Source organism: Arvicola amphibius, chromosome 3, assembly GCF_903992535.2.
Source record: "Arvicola amphibius chromosome 3, mArvAmp1.2, whole genome shotgun sequence".
Classification (NCBI taxonomy): Eukaryota; Metazoa; Chordata; class Mammalia; order Rodentia; family Cricetidae; genus Arvicola; species Arvicola amphibius.
The window spans coordinates 174,233,066-174,256,984 of NC_052049.1; the positions used below are offsets into that span (position 1 = coordinate 174,233,066).

The window sequence follows — 23,919 nt, forward strand, 5'->3', positions numbered from 1 at the left end:
TCCAAGTTTTTTTATTGAGGTAAAATAATGCATGGTAACCTATCATCTTAATTATTTTTGAGTATACAGTTCAATCCAGTGGTATTAAATACACCTATAATGTTGTACAACCACCAAGATCATCCACTTCCTTACCTCTTCTAATCTTGTAAAATTATGGATTAAACAGTACTTTCCCATTATTCTCTTGCCCTTCTCCTGGCAACCACTTCCATATGACCTGTTTTTGAGACAGGGTTTCTCTGTGTAGCACTGACTGTTCTGGAACTCACTCTATAGATCAAGATGGCCTCATATTCAGAGATTCACCTGCCTCTGCCTAGAGAGCTGGGACTAACTCATGCCTGGCTGAGTTAGTTCCTCAACAACAGAAATCATACAGTACTTTTCTTATGACTGATTTCACTTACCATGACATCTTCAAAATCTAGGCATTCTGTAACATAACAAAGTGACCATCCTTTAAAATTGGGGTGGGGGAGGCTGGAGAGATTGATTAAGAGCACTGTCTGGTTGGAAGTTGCCTGATGTGGGTGCTGGGAATAGAAATAGGATCCATTGGAAGAGCAATGAGTACTCTTAAGGACTATGCAGTCTCTCCAGCTCCCACTTTAATAACATCTTACCTTGGGGCTGGAGCTCAATGGTTAGAGCACTTGTTTCTCTTTTAGAGAATCTGGGTCTGGTTCCTAACACATAGAATTTCACAACTTTCTGCAACTCCGATTTTGACACTCTCTTCTAATCTCTACAAACACCAGGCACATACATGACAACATAAACATATTGGCAGAAAAATATTCATACAGACAAAAAGCACATAAAAAAATCTTGTTTTTGATCTGAAAAGATGGTTCAGTGGTTAAGAGCACTTGCTACTCTTCGAGAAGACCTGGGTTCAATTCTCAAGATACAATTCTTTAAATCCAGTCCCAGGAATCCAACAACCTCTTCTGGACTCCTGGGGCACCAGGCACACACATGGTATACAGACATACATCCTGGCCAAACACCCATATACATAAATTTAAATAATAACAAAAATTGTAAAAATATTCTTTGTATGTATGTGTATGGTGTACGTATACATGTATATATTCAATTAAGCATAGGTGCATGTGTGCCGTGGTACGACTGTGGACATCAAAGACAACTTTAGGTGTAGTTCTTCACTGGCCACCTTCTTTGAAACAAGTCTCTGTATTGGTTGGTGCTCCATTTACCAGGCTGGCTGGTCCACGAGCTTAGGAGGGCTGGAATTACAAGATGTTTATCTTCCCTTTTAAGGCTAATTAATATTCCGAAGTATAAACATACATAAAGAAATCACTTTGCTCATCCATTCACCTATCAATTAGTTCTTGGGTTGCTTTCTTACTTTATGAATATTGCTGGATGAGCATAGATACAAATAACTTTTTGAGTTTATGTTTCCAAACCCTTTGGATACACCTAAGTATAATTGTTGGATCATATGGCTTTTGTTTTGAAACTTGATTGTTTATAAAAATAAAACCAGGCCCTCTTCAGGCTTACAGCAACCCCCTACCTCTGCCTCTCAAGTGCTGGTATTACAGTTGTATATCACCATGCAATAGGAGGTGTACATCACTGGAATTCCAACACTTGAGAGATAAGAGGTCAGAAGTTATGCCTATGTAGTGACTTCAAGGCTCAGGCAGCTACACGAGACCATATTTCAAAAATACAAAATAATATATATTTTTAAACATATATCATATATATGGTATCTAGTCAGAAATATAATAATAAGTTAGTTCCAAGACAGAGTGAGACTAAGAACACCAATGTTATTATTATATCCAAATTTAATTATTTAAAATATCAAATTAAAAATATTTAATTATTACTTTTAAAGAATAAAGGTTAAGGTTAAAATAAAGCTGGAGTTGGGTTTTAGCTTAGTAGTAAAATGCTTGCCTAGCATGAAATGCTTAAAATCTGAGGTTTAGTTTGACAGAACACTGCAAAAACAACTGAACAAACTATATTTGTATATCAATGTTCAAGCATTATTTACTACAGCCAAATGTTAACATAGATGATTGTGGAGATTGGGTGGAGGTGGCGCAGGCCTGTAATCCCAACATTTGGGAGGCAGAGGCAGGCTGATCTCTGTGAATTAGAGGCCAGCCTGGTCTACAAAGCAAGTTCCAGGAGAGCTAGTGCTGCTCCACAAAGAAACCTATAGCCTATAGAGCTAGTGCCAGGACCCAAGACAGGCTTCAAAGCTACACAGAGAAACTTGTCTCAAAAAAAAAAAATTATTCATTTATTATGTAGTGTTCTGCCTCCATGTATTCCTGCACACCAGAAGAGGGCACCAGATCTCATTACAGATGGTGGTGAGCCATCAAGTGGTTGCTGGGAATTGAACTCAGGACCTCTGGAAGAGCATGCAGTGCTCTTAACAGCTGAGCCATCTCTCCAGTCCCCTAGATTTTCTTTTCTTTAATGTATTCTAAGGGCTAGAGAAATGACTCACTGGTTAAGAGTGAGTACTACTCTTAGAAAAATGGTTCAACAATTAAGAGCACTGCCTGTTCTTCCAGAGGTCCTGAGTTCAATTCCCAGCAACCACATGGTGGCTCCCAGCCATCTGCAATGAGATCTGGTGTCCTCTTGAGAAAGAGACCTGGTCAGTCGTCCTCATCAACTTAGACCATAAAACCAAATACAGACAAGTTTAACAGAACTGCCATACACTGGCTGCCCATGCATGTTTCAGCAATGCCAGGGCATAGATTCCATTTTTCATTCACTTCTCTTGCAGAGGACTAGCATCCACATCAGGTGACTGACAACTGACTGTAACTCCAGTTCTATGGGGTTCAATGCCTGTGGCCTCCATAAGCATCTACACTCACTTGCATATACCCATTACATACATAAGTTAAAATTTTTTATTTTTATTTTTTTCTTTTTCTTTTTAAATTTAGCTCAACTTTTCATCACATCTTCAACAGAATATACATCTTGCCTCTGGTTAAACAATTCAAAGAAAGGGGACTCTCACTCCCAGAGGCAATTGGTTCTGTCTTTTTGTTGTTGTTGTTAAGATTTATTTATTAATTATGTATACAGTATTCTGTCTGCATGTATGCTGCAGGCCAGAAGAGGGCACCAGATCTCATTACAGATGGTTGTGATGTGGTTGCTGCAAATTGAACTCAGGACCTCTGGAAGAACTGTTAGTGCTCTTAACCTCTGAGCCATCTCTCCAGCCCATAAGTTAAAAATTCAAAAAATTAATCTGTTTTTAGGTACTCTATACAAAGGATGAAATACTATTTAATTAGAAGAGAAATAAAATTTTGATACATACTATCCTATCAATCAACTTTAAAACCAAGCCAAACAGGCCAAACACAGAAAGGATATTGTATCATTCCATTTATATTTGAAACACAAATTCAAAGAGAAAATAAAAGTTACCAGGGGTTACATGGAAAGTTACTTGTTTAGGTTACAGAGTTTCTGACAGATGAGGTGAAAAGTTTTAGCAACAACCATTCTTGGTTGCAATAGTTTGTGACTGTTAACTAATCCACCCTGAACTGTATACTTTAAAATGGCTTAAAGGGTAAAATTTTGTTAGAGTGTATATAAAAATATACATTTGGCATAATTTTAAAGAATAGCAGTATAATGTGGGGTGAGGTGACACACCCTATAACCTCAGTAGTCTGTAAGAAAAAGGCTACAGTAGTAGGAATTCCAGGCCAGTCTACACTATATGAAACTATCTCAAAAAAAAAAAAAAAAAAAAAAAAGTGAAAACCCTGTCTCGAAAAACCAAAAAAAAAAAAAAAAAAAAAAAAAAAGTGAAGTTGCCAGGCTTGGTGGCACAGGCTTTAAATTCCAAAACTGGGAGGCAGAGTCTGGTGGCTCTTTTGTGAGTTCTAGGCCAGCCTGGGATCTATAGTGAGCCTCTATCTCACTCTAGTGTGGAAGGGGAGGGGGCTGCTAGGGGAAAAGCTCAGTTGGTAAACTGCTTGCTGAGCAAACATAAAAAGTTGAGTTCAATAGCTAGCACCAACAATAAAAAGATAGGAGTGAGGGTTCATGCTAGTGATTTCAGCACTGAAGAGGTGGAGACAGGAGAATCTTGGGGATTCAATAGCGGCAACCTTGCAGAATGAAATAACCAACTCCCAAAAGTTGCCCAACCTCTCAGAACTAAAGTTTGCACTAGCCTTGGCAAAACTGGGAGTAAAATTATTATCTCAAAGGAAAAAAGAGCAATAGCGGGGGCTAATATTTAGTGAACACTTTCTGCACACCAGACATTGTCCTAAGAGCATTACAAGTATTACATAACAAATCTGGGCCTGGGGACATAGCTCAACAGGAGAGCACTTGCTTAAAATTAACAAAACTGTGGGTTCAATTTCTAGTATCAGAAGTTGGGCATGGTATCACATGCAAAAATTGTTCAGTAGCACAATAAATAACCTCTCTTACCAAAACAACAATCCTGCACAAGATGAAGAACTGAAACTTGGGAAAGGTAAATAATTTGTCCAATGCCAATGAGTTAGTGAAGAGTACAGGGATTCAATGTCTGATCTCTGAAACCCTACAGTTATCAACTCTACTATACTGAGTTCCACACCACGACAAAACTGTTAGAAAAGGCATCCAGACTGGGCTTGTAGGCATGTATTTTTAATCACACCACTCTAGACACACAGGCAAGCAGATCTCTAAGTTCATGACCAACCTGGTCTACATGGCTAGTTCCAGGCAAACCAGAGCTGCATCATGAGACCCTGTCTTAAGTAAGTAAATAAATAAAAACTGTTCAATAGTTTTATTATCTGTTACTCTGATTCTGAATCAAATCAATAACATCAGTTTATACATCTAAGCATGATGTCAAATTTGTTTGAAAAGTACCCTTAAAGGTACAATGGCAGAACACTTTAGCTTAGAGTACATTTATTATATAAGCTCCCCTTAGCAAGGAACGACAGCAACCAATTGTAGTACTTTGAAAATACAAGCAGAAAGATTAGGAATTTAAGGCAAGCCTAGTAGTTCAAGTTCAAGCTAAGCTATGAGAAACCCTGTCTCAAAAAGATGAAAAAAAAGTTTGTTGGGGACAATTCTTATGTGAAGGGCTACAGAAACCATAAACTCAAGCCTGGTAACAAACTTCTGTAAGGAGGCTGGGGCTGTTTGCAGCTCAGTGGTAGAGAACTTGCCTAGCAAGTGTAAAGAAAGCCCTGGACTCAGTGATCTGCAAGGATGTTATGACTGCTCAGAACTGAGTCCTACCTATCCTAAAGAGTTTATAAATAGATTATATATACTTATATGTAATCCTATAGATTTTAAACATAGGTAAGTATTTATGTAAGTGTACTACTTAAGGAGTTAAAATTCAGATTCAGTTTTCTTAAGTGTCTCAATACAGTTTAGGATGGCCCCAAACCTGACATCCTCCTACCTCATCCTCCTAAATGCCAGGATAACAAGTATGCTCCACCAGAGATGGCATCAGATTCAACTTGTACGCTTCCTCAAGATGGTCAAACAGCACTGGTTACCTTCCACATCATCACTGTTACTCGCCTTGACACCTTTCCCTTTGATCCACACAAGCTTGGCAACTATGGCATATTTAATTAACGGGAAGTTGAAAACTAACAAAAGTCCAATTAGTCTCAAAGTCTGAACTTAATAAGCAAGCCTAGAATGTGCAAAAAGAAAAAAACTACCCCCAGGTTATGTGCCTTACAAATCAAGCCGTTTCTTTTTATTAAAAAACGCAGCCCCACACTCGAATTCATTAGCTCAACGTCAATTCTAAAGTTAAAAGAAAAACGCATTATTTACAAGGCCAAAAGAAATCCAAAGCAGGAATATGTGAAAATATCACTCTCCTCCTACATTCGCCCAACGGGTGCAGACCCCACCAGTCACCCTCGCCCGCCTCTCAGTTCTATGGGCCCGTGGGCCAGGTTCTGAGCTCTCGCACCTTCCTGACTGAGCGTCTGGGTGGGCGGCCAAGGTTACTTGCAGGGCACAAGAACTCCGTATCCAATGATGTCTCAGAACTGGATCACAAACACAAGGGAAAAGAGAAAGAGAGAAGCCCGCCAGCAGCTCCACGGAACGGAGCGCCGAAGCCGCTACCTCGCGCTAGTCCCTCACCCCACAGCCGGCCGCTCCGCGAAGGGACCGGTAATTCTACCGCCGCCTCGAGCCCCGCCCCGGGCCCGCGACCGTTCCGGGGCGTTCCGGCCGCGAGCAGCGCCTCCCTCAGCACACCTCCGCTAGGCTGTCTTCGCGAGCGAGGCCTCAGCCGCCCCGTGTCTTCGAAGTCACGGCTTCTAGGCCGCGCGGGCCCACGATTACCGGAGCCGTCCGGACAGCTGACCCTGTCCCAGCAGCTCGGGCACGCCCTCTCTCCTGTCCTGGGCCCTTACCAAAGCAACGCAGCACCCGCGACCCGCTCCTCCTCCTCAGCGGCCGCCACGGACCCAGCGTCGCGGAGACCGGAACTTCCTCCCGGTGGGCTCCGGCTTCCACAAAGGCGTCGCGCCACCGCCTTCAGCGCGGGGCCCGCCGGGAGATGAAGTACGGCCGCCAATCCGGCGGCCTCCACTCCCGCCGTGCTCTGCGCGCAAGGGCTTTGTCGGCTGGTGGAGCCGCTGCCCAATGGAAAGGCACGCTGCTAGTCCCTGCCCAATAAGAAGGTACGCTTTCCCGCCCGTGGGGCCTGCTGGGAGTTATGGCTTAGCCTCCCGTGGTGTAGCTGCTTGTTTTCCGGTGCAATCCTCGTAAATGTGCTGGATGTACTGGTGGCTTTGATATGACATCCCTAGGTTTACGCGCCGCCAGGTGCTCCGGGCTCGTCCTGGCCTTGCCCCTGTGGAAGGAGACTGATTGTCAGTTCGTGTGCAGAAAATAGGACAGAATCTTTTCCGACTTAATCCGATAAGGGAAAGGACTGCTAGCCATCCAAGTACATCGTAATTCTAACCGGAAACAAGACAAAACTGCTTCGCAACTTCTTCCATAATCTTCCAACTAATGATTTTACAACAGATGACTCCAAATTTAGAGGTAAATTGTCTACATTGAGAGTCTTGCTGGTCCCAACCACCTGGTGTCATGACTGAAGGGACTCTGGCCAGCTCGAGCTTGGCCGGCATGGCTCTGGGAAGCCTGGCCCTTCTCCCATTCACTCTGCCTTGCTCAAAACCATTAGATTACATTCCTAAAGCTAGCCACCAAGGTCGGTTTCCTTATTTGACCACTTCCTCTTCCTGAGGCTGACTACCGAAGTTCAGCTATCAAAGTATTAAAGTCCAGCAATCAAAGGTCGTAATTAACATGCCCAATTAAAATTGAACACCTCATCCTAACATGGGGTTTCCCCTTTGTAAACTGGCATTTTCTTAAGTTCCATATCTGTCTCCTCTCTATCCAGAGGTAGTCCTTTGTTCCTCGGGCAAATATCCCTTCCCCCACCCCCATCCTCTATCTCCTGTGTTTGTCTCTTATTTCCTGCCCTCTGTCACTCTTGGACAAATAAATCTCCTTTGTAATGAGAACTTGGTCTTGGGGTCCTGAACCATTACTTTATCTTTCAATGTCTGCATGCTCCTGTCGAATATATCCTGATATTGTAAACGAAATTCAACACTATAAGATCAAAGGAGGACTGGAAAGATAGCTCGACATTTAAGAGCACTAGCAGTTCTTGCCGAGGTTTAATTCCCAGAACTCACATGGTGCTTCGCAACCCTCTGTTCCTCTGGTAACAGGGGATCCGGTGCCCTCTTCTGGACTCTGAGGGGACTGTACATGTATGGTACATAGATATACATAACTCAGACAAAATATCCATACATATAAAACAAAAATAACGGGCGGTGGTGGTGCATACCTATAATCCCAGCACTGGCTCCTACCAGTTCTAGAGCCCACCGGTTCCTAGCCCTTCAAAGGACTTAAGAATCACACTGTGTGGTGGCACATGCCTTTAATCCCAGCACTCGGGAGGCAGAGGTAGAAGATCTCTGTGAGTTCGAGGCCAGCCTTGGTCTACAAGAACTAGTTCCAGGAAAGGCTCTAAGAGATGGCTCAGAGGTTAAGAGCACTAGCTATTCTTCCAGAGGTCGTGAGTTCAATTCCCAGCAACCACATGGTACCTCCCAGGTACCTATAATGAGATCTGGTGTCCTTTTCTGGCATACAGGTATGCAGAACGCCGTATACATAGTAAATAAATAAATCTTTAAAAAATAAAATAATAAAATAAAGATAAGCCTTCAATTAACAAAAATGATTGGGGCTCAGAGGTTAAGAGCACTGGCTGCTCTTCCAGAGGTCCTGAGTTCAATTCCCAGCCACCACATGGTGGCTCACAGCCATCTGTAATGAGATCTGGTGCCCTCTTCTGGCCTGCAGGCATACATGCAGGGAGAACACTGCATGGTAAGTAAATAGCTCTTTAAAAAAAAAAAATCAATAAATGCTGCTCCCATAAATGCCCATTAAAAAGCAGGGTAAGGATCCAGGCAGTGGTGGTGCACACTTTTAATCCCACCATTCAGAATGCAGAGGCAGATGGATATCTGAGTTTGAGGCTAGCCTAGTCTACAGAGTGAGTTCCAGGACAGCTACACAGAGGAATCCTGTCTCAAATAAATTACACAAACACACACACACACACTCAACGTTCTCTCAAGCTGGCCATCTACATATCTGAAGCGCGATTCTAATTAATTGGGTTTTTTAGTTTGGGGTTTTTTGTTTTTGTTTGTTTGTTTTTTGTTTTTAGGTTTTTTGTTTTGTTTTGTTTTGTTTGGTGTTTTGAGACAGGGTTTCTCTGTGCATCAGACCTGGCTGGCCTGGAATTCTTTTCTTTGTAGACCAGGCTGACCTCAAATTCCCAGAGATCTACCTGCCTCTGACTCCCGAAAGCTGTAATTAAAGAGTGCACTACCACCGACTGGTGATTCTAATTAGTCTTAACAATAAAAACCCAGAATCAGATATTGAGAGTAAAAGCTAAAAGATCAGAGACACAGAGCAGCTACCCACCAGAGACTTCTTACCTCTATGAATCCTTAGACCGAATTGGGGGGGGGGTCTGAATCCTCAGACTGAATGGGGAAATTCTGTCTCTACAGATTCTCAGGCTCCATGGGTACTGAGATCCTGTCTTCACCTGCCTTCCTGTCTCCACCTCCCTAGTGCTGGGATCAAAGGCATGGGATCCCTAGTTCTAGGATCAAAGGTGTGAGCTTCCACCACTCAATTCTGTTTCTGTATTAAACTGGTTCAGTCTCCTGTAGCCCAGGGTGGCCTTGAACTCCTGCTTTTTCTACTTCCTTTTCCTACTTCTAATCCCAAGTGCTGGGATTAGAGGTATGTGCCACCACTGCCTGGCCTCTATGGTCTCCAGCTAGCTCCACCTCTGGTCTCCAGGCAAGCTTCATTTGTCACAACACAAACAAAATATCACATAACACATAGAAAGTTCTAAGACAGCCAAGAATACATAAAGAGATCTTGTCTCAAAAAAAATAAAATAAAATAAAAAGGGGGTGGGGATGGGAGAGAGATGTCTCAGCAGTAAGAGCACTAGCTGCTCTTTCAGGGGACCCAGATTCAATACCCAGCACCCACATGGCAGCTCACAACTGTAACTCCACTTCCAGGGCATCCAACACCTTCACACAGACATACATGCAAGCAAAACACCAATGCACAATTTAAAAAAAAAGACAAGGTCTCTCATAACTCGGGCTGACTTTCAATTCACTATGTACTCAGAGCTAGTCCTGAACTTCTGATCTACCTCCTAAATACTGGGATTACTGTCATGGACAACCATGATTGTTGGGGGGAGGGGTACAGTGAATATAGAAGCCAGAGATCAACTTTCAGGTGTTTTCCTCAGTTGCTCTTCACCTTATTTATTATTATTATGTCATGTGTGTGGGTAATTTGGCTGTATGTATATCTGTGTCTGATGTCTGTAGAGGCCAGAAGAGCGTTATCGATCTCTGGGACTGGAGTTAACAGCTATCATGAGCGGAGCTGTAGGTAGAATCCACCTCTAAAACAACCAGTGCTCTTAACCACAGAGTCATCCCTCCAGGCCCTTCACCTGGAACTAGCTCTTGTAAACCAGGCTGGCCTGGAACTCACAGAGATCCACCTGCCTCTGCCTCCTGAGTGCTGCAATTAAAGGCGTGCGCCACCACTGCCCGGCAAAAGCAACTTTTTATTTTTTTATTTTTTTTATTTTTTTATTTTTTTTGGTTTTTCGAGACAGGGTTTCTCTGTAGCTTTGGAGCCTGTCCTGGAACTAGCTCTTGTAGACCAGGCTGGTCTCAAACTCACAGAGATCCGCCTGCCTCTGCCTCCCGAGTGCTGGGATTAAAGGCGTGCGCCACCACCGCCCGGCTAGCAACTTTTTATTAATCAATGGCAACAAAACATATTCACAGCATACATCAGAAACCCTGTCTTGAAAAAACAAAAGATAGAGAACAAAGTCATCCCAACAAATCATATGCAATAATTCTAAATAAATTGTCACAGAGCAAAGAAAGAGCATCTTTTTCTGAGTCAACTCCCTAATTGGTGTAACTTGCAGCTGGAAAGAAAGAATCATTCATTTTGTTATCTAGAGAGGTAGTCTATAAATGACTTTAAAGGAGCTATAAAACTAAACTACTAAGGAAATTGTGTACTGTATCCTATACTTCTGATTGTATAAACATTTTAAGCGAACATTTTGTGGTTAGTGGTCATAAAATGCAAGCTTTCTGGGACTTAGAGACTATCTGTTTATAGAAAATAATATGTTTTAAAATCTTTTGTTCAGGAGCTCAAAATTACCATAAATCTCTTAATATCTGCTCAATGGTCACTTCTCAAAGCATAAGGACATTAAAAGCATTTTAAATCTTCAAATATATTTTCTGTCTTTGTATGTAACTTTGGACCATAAAAACGGAAACTTGTAACTCTTTTTCAGGGCTATGAAGTCAGACATTTCTTGTAGCCCTGGCCAGTTAGAAAAATCTTTCCCCTGTGGTATATCCGAACAAAAGCTGGCTTTGTTTCTAGACTTCAGTTATTTACTTGCTTTCCTGTCATCTTTGTAGTTTGAGGACCCAACATAAAAAACAGTTGGCTGAACTTAGAGTATTTAGATTACATACCCATATTATAAACCCGAGGTTGGGAATTTGTGCAGAGAATTAATCACTGTCCTAGGTTATCAGCAAGACCTAGCAAAAGAAGTGGTATAGCAATTTGATTGCTTAGCACTTTTGACCTTAGTTTGACATATCAGACAGCTTGTTATAGGTCCTTGTGAATCGGGCTGCCTTTTCTGGGAATAGTTTACCTTCAAAACCATTAGCAAAATACCTACTTTGAAGTTTTATGTCACCTAATAGAGTACAACTGTCTTAGCAGCTATGGAAAATTCAGTTGCTTTCACAAACCTTGGCTGTGTATCATTTCTTTGTATTCATTTTTATTCATTAAAACTCTATATAAGATCACATTATTGATATCAATGAGACAATACAGATTAAGCAGGACTCATCTTCTTGACAATCCACAGATAAAAATGTCCATTAGATCAGGATGTATTCATGAGATAACACACTATGATACAGGGTAATTTGCAATAGTACATGCAAAGTTACAGACAAAGGCAAAAAATATTCCAGAGTCTGTGGCTTTGCTTAATGAGGTTTCCCATCAGAGAATTTCTTTCTGGTGGGTTGACACTTGAATATTAAGTCCAATCTGCTATTCTTTTTTGTGTTTTTTTTGTTTTTTTTTTGGTGTGTCGAGACAGGGTTTCCCTGTAGTTTCTAGAGCCTGTCCTGGAACTAACCATCTGCTATTCTTATGACAATGCTCCCAGAAAGCTGGTACAGGAGCAACTAAATGCTCAATGTATTGAAGAATCGACCAGTCCTTGTACTTCTACATTTATCATTAAAAAGAAATCTGAGGGCTGGAGAGATGGCTCAGAGGTTAAGAGCACTGGCTGCTCTTACAGAGGTCCTGAGTTCAATTCCCAGCAACCACATGGTGGCTCACAACCATCTCTGATGAAATCTGGTGCCCTCTTCTGGTGTGCAGGCATACATGCAAGCAGAACACTGTATACATAGTAAATAAATAAATTTTTTAAAAAAAAATCTGAAAATGGAGCATGCTAATAGATTTGAGAGCCAAAAATAAAGTATTTCAGTCAATGGCTCTTTGCAGTCTGGAATTTCCTTGCCTTCTCTATTGCCTAAAAGATGGCCTATTAGAGTGATAGATTTAAAAGACTACTTTTTTTTGCTATACCTTTACAAGAACAAGATGAAGAAAAATTTGCCTTCATGGTGCCTACTTATAATAATTCCCAATCTATTAAAGGGTATCAAAAGGCATATTTTAGAATGAATATTTTTTACCACACAGAGTAAAAAATAAAAAAGTCTATGTAGAAAAGGTTTCTGAATTGATTCTGAAAGGAAAATTGAGACTTTGTCAATTAACAGTACTGAACTGAACAGAGATTGTAGTACCTTTTACTAATGCTGCAATTTCCTCATGATGGACAGAAAATGAACATTGGCAAAGAACTTGCAGTAATTTGGGGGGAGAGATTAACAACAAATATCTCAAAAGCAAGAGACGTCAAGTTATACAAGGAACGACTAGGTCCTTCCTCACTTTGTCCAGAGAACACCAATATCTGGAGACCCTACACTCTATACTGATGAGAATAAATCAGGAAAGGCAGGTCATAAGTCAGAAAGTTTAAGTAAAGTGGCTCAAAACCCTTATGATTCTGTTCAAAAGTCAGAATTCTATGCTATTCTCATCATATTATTAGGTTTTCAAGAACTTCTTAATATAGTTACTTTAAATATGCAGAAAGAGTTGTTCTACATATTGAAACTGCTGAGATTTATTCCAGATTATTCAGAATTAACTTTTTTATTGATTCAATTACAAGAAATAATCAGAAATAAAAATAATATCTTCTGTATAACACATATCAGATTCCATACGAGTCTACCAGGCCCTCTGTCACAAGGTAATGATGAAATAGATCACTTATTGGTAGGAAATGTGCTAGAAACCTCAGAATTTAATAAGAAACACCATTTAAGACAAGAGTTTGAAGGTGGGCGGTCATGGTGCATGCCTTTAATCCAAGCACTTGGGAGGCAGAGGCAGGCAGATCTCTGTGAGTTCGAGGCCAGCCTGGTCTACAAGAGCTAGTTCCGGGACAGGCTCCAAAGCTACAGAGAAACACCGTCTCTTAAAACAAACAAACAGGGCTGGAGAGATGGCTCAGAGGTTAAGAGCATTGCCTGCACTTCCAAAGGTCCTGAGTTCAATTCCCAGCAACCACATGGTGGCTCACAACCATCTGTAATGGGGTCTGGTGCCCTCTTCTGGCCTGCAGGTATACAGACAGAATATTGTATACATAATAAATAAATAAATATTTAAAACAAACAAACAAACAAACAAACAGAAATCCACAATGGTTTGAAAAAAATTTCACTTGGCAACAAGTCAAGGAAATTATAAGGAAATGCTCTATGTGTTTTTTGTATAACTAAACTCCTCCACTACCTGCACAAAGTAACCCAACAAGTACTCAGAAGAAGTGAAAATTGGCAAATGGATGTGTTTCATTTTGCAGAGTTTGAAAAATTAAAACGTACACCATACCATAGATACATATTCAGGATTTCAATAGGCAACTGTATTGAGTTCTGAAAAGGCTGTAATTACACATTTATTAGAAGTTATGGCCATCGTGGTGATACCTGTACAAATTAAGACTGACAATGCTCCAGCATATGTCTCTAATAAAATGAAACAGTTTCTTTTTTCATATTACAACATAAAGTATGCTACAGATATACCACACAATCCTACAGGACAAGAAGTTATATAAAGATCTAATCATGGGCTGGAGAGATGGCTCAGTGGTTAAGAGCACCGGCTGCTCTTCCAAAGATCCTGAGTTCAATTCCCAGCAACCACATGGTGGCTCACAACCATCTGTAATGAGATCTGGTGCCCTCTTCTGGCCTGCAGGCATAACACTGAGAATACTGTGTACAAAATAAATAAATAAATCTAAAAAATATTTTTAAAAATCTAATCATACTTTATTTTTTTAAAAAAATATTTATTTATTATGTATACAATATTCTGTCTGTGTGTACAGCTGCAAGCCAGAAGAGGGCACCAGACCCCATTACAGATGGTTGTGAGCCACCATGTGGTTGCCGGGAATTGAACTCAGGACCTTTGGAAGAGCAGGCAATGCTCTTAACCGCTAAGCCATCTCTCCAGCCCCCTAATCATACTTTAAAATAAATGCTTAATAAACAAAAAGGGTTAATAAAACTAGAGATCAATTGCACAATGCTTTATTAACTTTAAATTTTTTAAATGTTAATGAAAAGGAAACAACAGCTGCAGGGAGACATTGGATAATAGAAAAAAATTGCTGAACTAAATCAGCCTGTATACATTAAAGATGTGTTGACCTCAGAATGGAGACCAGGATATGTTACATTGGTGAAGACATTTTGCTTTTGTTTCCACAGGAGAAGAAAAGCTATATATATATCATCAAAATTGATAAAAGATTCTATTTGAACACAAGAGACTTCTTGATCAGGAGAGGCGATAGTTCATCAAACAACATGGCCATTCAACCTGGCAAAAAGGAAAATGCTTCCAAATTAAGGTTGGACAGGGTTTTGTTTTTGTCTTTCCAGGACAACAAAAGTACCCAACTAAGGAATCTAAAGACCCTTTGGATAAATGAAGCATCTGAAGAAGATGGGGAGAATCATCTGGAAAAAATGTCCCAAGAAAAGGAGTAAACTAGCCAGGCAGTGGTAGCACACACCTTTAATCCCAGCACTTGGGAGGCAGAGGCAGGCGGATCTCTGTGAGTTCGAGGCCAGCCTGGTCTACAAGAGCTAGTTCTAGGACAGGTGCCAAAGCTACAGAGAAGCCCTGTCTCTAAATACAAAAAAAAAAAAAACACAAAAAAAACAAGAAAGAAAGAAGAGAAGGAGGAAAGGAAGGAAGGAAGGAAGGAAAGAAGGAAGGAAGGAAGGAAAGGAAAAGAAAGAAAATGAGTAAAGTAGCCTACTGGTATAGCACACTTCCAACAGGATAAAATTTCATAAATCTATCAAAATGTTTGTTTTTGTTGTTCTCTACAGACATGGTAGGCAACTCAATTAAAAGCTAAAGCTGGCTTTGGAGTTGGAGTATGTTTCTCTCCTTTTCTAAACACAAACATGCTTTTTAAAAGAAAATACAAAGTGTCTGTCTCATATCAGAAGATCTACCCTGTGTAGAACAGAAAAAATGTTCCCTCATATTTATTTTGCCTCTTTAAAGCTTTTCTTAAGGAGTAAATATCACACAAATTATAAGATCAATTAATCTATATCTATATATATTTAAACTTTATGTTTTGATATTAATGGTCATATAGAGTACTATCTAATTCTAACCTTAGGCTTGAAGTAGCTTCCTATATGTGATTTCAGGCTTGAATCTGAAGCAGGTATTTAAAAATTAAGTCCATGAATCCTGGGTGATTTAATAGACTATGGTCCTTTAATCTGTCCTAGATCTGCTGCATATAACAATTTAAATGTTCAAATTTCCCACAGTGAATGATAAATATTCCTAACAGTGACCTTTTTTATTTCCAAAAGATGATGGAGCCCCAGCCAGGCAGTGGTGGCACAGGCCTTTAATCCCAGCACTCGGGAGGCAGAGACAGGCGGATCTCTATGAGTTCAAGGCTAGCCTGGTCAACAAGAGCTAGTTCCAGGACAGGCATCAAAGCTACAGAGAAACCTTGACTTGAGAAAAAAAAAGATGATGAAGCCCCACAATGACGATCCCACCTGGATTGTGGTAACACCACTAAGCTAACAATCCAAAAAACAGTTTTGGACTACAAACTGCTTAGAACAATTTCAAGATGGTCCAGCCTCATAGAGTACTCCAGACAAGGCTAACTGGGACATCAGATAGCATGGCACCGTTTCATCACACCAAGACTGTACAACAGCCAGATTCGCCATGATTGATCATTATCTCTGTTTTCTCAGGGTCCCATAAAGACACCAGTGCCCCATATCTGTTGTAGGAGGCCGCTTGTTTGTTCCTGGCTGCTCAGGCCAAAAATAAACACACAGAAACTGTATTAATTGTAATTCTGTTTGGCCATAGCTTAAGCATGTTTCTAGCTAACTCATATCCTAAACTAACCCATCTTCATTAATCTGTGTATCGCCACGTGGCTGTCGCTTACTGGGTAAAGTTCTGTTCTGTCCAGCATCTGTCTCCGGTGGGGGCTACATGGTTTCTCTTGACTTTGCCTTCTTCCTCCCAGCATTCAGTTTAATTTTCTCAACCTAGCTAAGTTCTGCTTGCTATAGGCTAAGACAGTTTCTTTATTCATTAACCAATAAGAGCAATATAAAGACAGAAGGACCTCCCACACCACATGTCATTAGAAAACATGATTACCAAGAGGTGGGGTGACTGGTTTTTGGTCATTCAGTGGATTACAGATATTTGTTATTGTTTGGGGAGGGTTGTAATGTGGGATTCCCCTCTGTATGCTGTGAATACCATTGGTTAATAGAGAAACTGTCTTGAGCCTGCATAGGGCAGAATAGAGGTAGGAGGGGAAAACTAAACTAAATGCTGGGAGAAAGAAGGTGTAGTGAGGGAAACACCATGTAGCCCCACTGGAGACAGACACTAGGAACAAAACTTTACCTCGTAAGCAACAACCATGTGGCAATACACAGATTAATGGAGATGGGCTAGTTTATGATATAAGAGCTAACAGATTCAACGAAATGCCCATCAAAATCCCAGCAAAATTCTTCAAAGACCTCAATAGAATGGTACTCAACTTCATATGTAAAAGCAAAAAACCCAGGATAGTCAAAACAATCCTGTACAATAAAAGAACTTCTGGAGGCATCACAATCCCTGACTTCAATCTCTACTACAGAGCTACAGTATTGGCATAAGAACAGACAAGAAGGGCTGGAGAGATGGCTCAGAGGTTAAGAGCACTGATTGTTCTTCCAGAGGTCCTGAGTTCAATTCCCAGCAACCACATAGGTGGCTCACAGCCATCTGTAATGAGATCTGGTGCCCTCTTCTGGCCTGCAGGCATACATGCAGACAGAACACTGTAAACAAAATAAATAAATCTTAAAAAAAAATATTTAAAAAAAGAACAGACAAGAAGACCAATAGAACTAAATAGAAGACCCAGATATCAATCCACACACTTTCAAACACCTGGTTATTTTACAAAGAAGCAAAAAATATCAAATCAAAAAAGAAAGCATATTTAAAAAGTGGTGCTGGCATAACTGGATATCAACATGTAGAAGAATGAAAATAGACCCATATCTATCACCATGCACAAAACTCGAGTTCAGATGAATCAAAGACATCAACATAAAGCCAGCCACACTGAACCTTATAGAAGAGAAAGTGGGAAGTACACTTGAATGCATTGGCACAGGGAACCGCTTCCTAAATATAACCCCAGCAGCACAGACACTGAGAGAAACAATTAATAAATGGGACTTCCTGAAACTGAAAAGCTTCTTTAAAGCAAAAGACATGGTCAAAAAGACAAAATGACAGCCTACAGAATGGGAAAAGATCTTCATTAACCCCACATCAGACAAAGGTCTGCTCTCCAAAATATACAAAGAACTCAAGAAATTGGACACTAAAAGATCACATAATCCAATAAAAACATAAAGTACATGTTGTCGGGGTTTTTGTCCTGCTCGGTTTCCACAATTGTTAAGTTCCAAAGATGTAATCACACAGAGGTCTATATTAGTTATAAACTGATTGGCCCATTAGCTCAGGCTTCTTATTAACTCTTTTTTTAAAGATTTATTTATTTATTTATTTATTTATTTATTTATTTATTTATTTATTATGTATACAATATTCTGCTTCGATGTATGCCCGCACGCCAGAGGAGGGCGCCAGATCTCAGTACAGATGGTGGTGAGCCACCATGTGGTTGCTGGGAATTGAACTCAGAACCTCCGGAAGAGCAGCCAGTGCTCTTAACCTCTGAGCCATCTCTCCAGCCCCTTCTTATTAACTCTTAAAAATTATATTAGCTCATTATTCTTGTCTATGCTAGTCACATGGCTCAGTACCTTTTTCAGCGATGCAGTCACATCTTGCTTCTTCTGTGGCTGGTCAGGGCGGCCAAGGAATGGGCTTCCTTCTTCCCAGAATTCTCTCATTCTCATTAACCTGCCTCTACTTCCTGTTTGGTTGTCCCACCTGTACTTCCTGCCTGGCTACTGACTAATCAGGGTTTATTGACAGAAAACAATGTCTCACACCAAGTACAGACCTTAACAGAGAACTCTCAACACAGGAATCTACTTAGTCATCAGAGAAATGCAAGTAAAAACAGCTCTGAGATTCCATCTTATACCTGTAAGTATAGCCAAGATCAAAAACACTGATGACAACATATGCTGGAGAGGTTGTGGGGAAAAGGGAACACTTCTGCATTGCTGGTGGGAATACAAGCTGGTACAACCCCTTTGGATGTCAGTGTGGTGATTTCTCAGAAAATTAGGAAACAACCTTCCTCAAGACCCAGTAATATCATGTTTGGGTATATATCCAAAGGATGCTTAATCGTGCCACAAGGACATATGCTCAACTATGTTCATAGGAGCTTTGTTTGTCATAGCCAGAACCTGGAAACAACCTAAATGCCCCTCGACCAAAGAATGGATAAGGAAAATGTGGTACATTTACACAATGGAGTACTACACAGCAGAAAAAAATAACAGCTTGAATTTTGCAGGAAAATGGATGGAGCTAGAAAACATTTTGAGTGAGGTAACCCAGACACAGAAAGAGAGTTATCAATCACATGTACTCACTCATAGGTGGTTTTTAAATATAAAGCAAAGAAAGCCAGCCTACAAACCACAATCCAGAGAACTTAGACAACAATGCGGACACTAAGAAAGATTTACATAGATCTAATCTACATGGGAAGTAGAAAGTAGAAAAAGACAAGCTCTCCTGAGCAAATTGGGACCATGGGAAACTTGGGGGGAATTGAAAGGGGGAGGGGAGAGGCAGGGAGGGGAGCAGAGAAAATGTAGAGCTCAATAAATATCAATTTAAAAAAATTCTACATTGGTATGAATTTTTGTATATTGATACAAATTTAAAGTTACTTTTGTTATAATACACACACACACACACACACACACACACACATATATATATATATATATATATATATGTTTTAGGTATTGTGTCTATGTAGCTCATTTAATTACATAATTAAAGTTTTAATCCTTGAAATTTATGTAGGATTTAAAGAAATACAGGTTAATTGCCACCCATATCTATCAAACTTACAGTCATGTTAGATATGCTTTCAAGGTCATACAGGAATATATTTTAGATAGTGTAGCTAAACCCTAATGTCTTCATGGGGAAGGGGTTGAGAAGGCACAGTGTCAACAAACACAGATGCCAGTAGTATGGTGAAAGGGATACAGCAGACTCATTTATTTAGCAGTGGGGGAAACTTTATATGCCCTCCCAGTACCCAGGCGTTTCGATCTGTTGACATCTCATGGTTACTCCTCATTGGCTAGGCATGATCAGGACTTTCTACAGTGCCTGTTGCTAGGCCCTCAGACAGCATTTCATGGTCACCCCTCATTGACTAGGCACAGTCAGGACCTCTGACAGCACAAGTCAGACTCTATGTTGGCTCCTCTAGTCCTGGTAAGCCTTAACCTACAGAAATATGGCATTTAAAATGTTTTAATAACATAAGTCTTTTCTTGATGATGAGACATGCATAACATGAACCACAAAGATATATGTATTTATTAAGGGGTGCAATGGAGGAGTTGACTCATAGATACAGGACAAGGTATAACCAGATTCAGAGTCCTTATGTTTTGTCCAAGGAAGTGGGAACCAACCACATGCTACTTCATGCTGCCTAACCTGGTCTTCTCAAACCCAAGAGAGGGTATAACCCCTTCTCTACCCTCTTAAGTGGTTGAAACCATGCCCTAAGGCTGCTACCCCAAGGCAATTGGTGGAACAAATTCCCACAACAGACATGTCAACTCCTGGTGGCACCATTCTATTTCAAAAAGGTTGATGGGTATTGAAGAACCTCCATATTGGAGTTTATGTTCTTTGTGGCAAAAGCTAGCCATTTGGGCAAAAAGCTGCCCTTGCCTCTCAACTGCTGACAGTATGCTGTCCAAACTGGACAAGCAGGACACAAGAAAAATGACTGCCAAACTTGGTCAAAAGAGGGTAGAACAGTTCTAAAAACTTTCCTGCTTCTCAGAAATGTCTGATATTCTAGGACTGTAGGCTGACATCAGATGCCCCAACATCGCAGAGGAACCTAGGGGCACTGTCCAGACAGCTAGATCTTCCTGTTATTTCTCTTAATTTTGGAAGTCACTTGCTTTGCACTTCCTGTTTACTCAGGTAATATTATATCCTTCTCAGATCTTTGATGAGTTTGAAGACTACATACAGTTACAATTCTCCTCAATATTGGTGGAAAGTAAATTAGATATGAAGCTTTGGACTCTTCAGGAGAAGAGAGGTGATGGAGTATTTTCTCTATTTTGCCAATACAAATTAACTGTATTTCTTCTGTTTTAAGATTTATTTATTCATTATATATACAGTGTTCTTTCTGCATGTATCCCTGCAGCCAGAAGAAGGTGCAAAATCTCATTATGGATGGCTGTGAGCCGCCATGTGGTTTCTGGGAAATGAACTCAGAACCTCTTGAAGAACAGCCAGTGATCTTAATCACTGATCCAAGTTCTGCCCTATCAACAGGCCAAAGGAGTTTCTTTATTCATTAATGGCAATCACAGCACACAGAGGGGATTCCCACATTACCTCCCCTTTTCTATTTAAATAAAAAGAAGGTTGTAACTTTAACATAGTAAAATTATATATAATAGGTATCAAGCAAGAATTACAGTTACAATATTTACATATACTTTATATTTTATCATAACTAAGGAAAACTATAACTATTGCTATAAGTCCTCCAACTCCATCAAAGACTCCAGAAGGATATAATATTACCTAAGTAAACAAGAAGTGCATTGTAATCAACTTCCAAAACTCTAGAAATGACAGAGACATTGCACTGCCTGGATAGTCACCCAAAGTTCTTTTGTATCATTGGGGCATTCATCTTCACCCTACAGGCCCATAGTATCCAGCAGACTTTTCCATAATGCAGAAAACGTTAAAGACAGTTTGCCTATATTGGCAGTTATGTCAGTCACTTTCTTCTGTGGCCTGCAGGATGTCTCGCAGACGCTTTCATGAAGCAGGAACCCAGAAGGATCGTCTTACCTTTAGGCAACTTTGGCAGTCATTTCTCTGTGGGTTCTTCATGTTCAGTGAAGCAGTCCAGGCAAGAGCAGTTTCTTGCCCAAATGGCTAGCAAACTCCATAAGGAGTCTCTTCAATGCCCACCTTCCTCTTGAAGTAGATTGGTGCTGCCTGGAGCAGATGCATCTCACTGTCATGAAAAGTCCTAAAATTTTAAACCATTTAAATGCCATATTCTGAAGGTCTCTGAAAGATTTGAAGAATACCTACCTAGCCAGGCGGTGGTGGTGCATGCCTTTAATCCCAGCACTCGGGAGGCAGAGGCAGGCGGATCTCTGTGAGTTCGAGACCAGCCTGGTCTACAAGAGCTAGCTCCAGGACAGGCTCTAAAGCTGCAGAGAAACCCTGTCTCGAAAAACAAAAACAAAAAAAAAAGAATACCTATCTAACTAAAATATATCTCTATACATCTAGAAAATCTAACATGACTACAATCTTGACTATTTTAGATGACTCTTTATTAACCTATATATTTTTAATTATGCATTACATTTTTATTTTTTATTTTATTTTTTAAAGATTTTATTTATTATGTATACAACAGTCTGCCTCCATGTATGCCTGCAGGCCAGAAGAAGGCGCCAGATCTCATTACAGATGGTTGTGAGCCACCATGTGGTTGCTGGGAATGGAACTCAGGTCCTCTGAAAGAACAGTCAGTGCTCTTAACCACTGAGCCATCTCTCCAGGCCATGCATTACAATTTTTAAAATATTTCTTTCTTTATATATTATGTATACAACATTCTGTCTGTGTGTATGCCTGGAGGCCAGAAGAGGGCACCAGATCCCATTACAGATGGTGGTGAGCCACCATGTGGTTGCTGGGAATTGAACTCAGGACTTTGGAAGAGCAGGCAATGCTCTTAACCTCTGAGCCATCTCTCCAGTCCTGCATTACATTTTTAAATGAATTACACAAACACAATACCTTAATCAAGGGCAGAAATATAAATATATGGTATAACAAAATTTACCTTAAATTTATATCAATAAACCAAGATCCATACCAATGCAAATTATTCATATCTATATCATATCCCCTTTTAAATGTAAACAAACATTTATAGAGAATATTTGGGAATATGGGCATAGTTTTGTCCATACTGCTTCCTGCTGATTGGGGGCACTGCTAATCATGTCTTTTATGGTGTATTCTGTGTGCTAGGTTCATCTCAGCAGTTGGGAGAAGTAATTTTTTAAATATTTTATTTATTATGTATATAGCATTCTGCCTCCATATATGGCTGCAGGCCAGAAGAGGGCACCAGATATCATTGTCAATGGTTGTGAGCCACCATGTGGTGCTGGGAATTGAACTCAGGACCTCTGGAAGAGCAGTCAGTGTTCTTAACCTCTGAGCCATCTCTCTAGCCCCAACAAGTAATTTTTTGAGGGATGTTCAAGGCAACCTTTCAGGGAGTCTTATTCCATCAAACCACACCAGTCTGGAAGCAACCCACAGGTTCTCATCCTCTGTGGAAAAAGAGAAGAACCTCTTTCCAAAGCAGCATATCCTTAGACCCAAATTTGGAAGTCATGATACCTTTATAAAATACATTCTGGTGGGCTGGAGAGATGGCTCAGAGGTTAAGAGCACTAGCTGCTCTTCCAGAGGTCCTGAGTTCAATTCCCAGCAACCACATGGTGGCTCACAACCATCTATAATGAGATCTGGTGCCTCTTCTGGTGTATATATGTTAACAGAACATTGTATGCATAATAAGTAAATAAATCTTTTTAAAAAATACATTCTGGTTTAGCTTAGTAGCCCATACAATGAAATGTCTCTCTGTACTTAGCTCATTGACAATCAAAAAATTCAAAGAAAATACAATAATAAACATAATCCAGACTCTCTGTGTATATTCCATCTTTATGTGGCTTATTTTTCTTTACTCCTTTTAATCTATAACTATCTGTACTCTGTCTCTTTGAAGACCTTACCCTTATTTTTGTTTTAAAGCATTAACTTTATTTTATGACTCTCTATACCATTTTTCTTCTCTCTTCCAAGCCTATCTACATTTATCCAACACTATGACTCATCTGGATTTGTCTTTATTGCATATCTGTAATCATTTTCTGACCAGAAGCATTTCTAAAATGCCAAGCGCTTAAGAATCTAAGCTGTGTCATTACTATGGTATATATGGTACTTCCTGCTTGCCCTGCCCAGTCCAGCATGGTGGAGCCACTGGAACCTCTGAAAGTCATGAAAACCACCCCACTTTCAGGCATACAGCCAGTCCATGTTGCCATTAATCAAGCTGCAGCAGTCTGATCACAAACCCCACTCAAATGCTCCATCTCCCGAAAGAGCCAGAGATCACACTGGCAGCACGGCCCAGAACGCTGGCAT

At 40.4% G+C, this 23,919-nt stretch overlaps 1 protein-coding gene across 3 annotated transcripts in view; it reads right to left on the reverse strand.

Moving 5' to 3' along the window:
• Rbm6 (RNA binding motif protein 6) overlaps nt 1-6,594 on the reverse strand; it is a 112,411-nt gene extending 105,817 nt beyond the window's left edge. The window contains exon 1 of one of the 3 annotated variants that reach the window (XM_038324315.1): nt 6,456-6,594. The gene's annotated coding sequence lies outside the window, so the exon portion shown is untranslated. Of the gene's footprint in view, nt 1-5,862; nt 5,974-6,297; nt 6,426-6,455 lie in introns of those variants that run through there. The other 2 variants (XM_038324316.1, XM_038324317.1) reach the window with 2 other exon arrangements.
• Nucleotides 6,595-23,919: the final 17,325 nt, after the last annotated feature.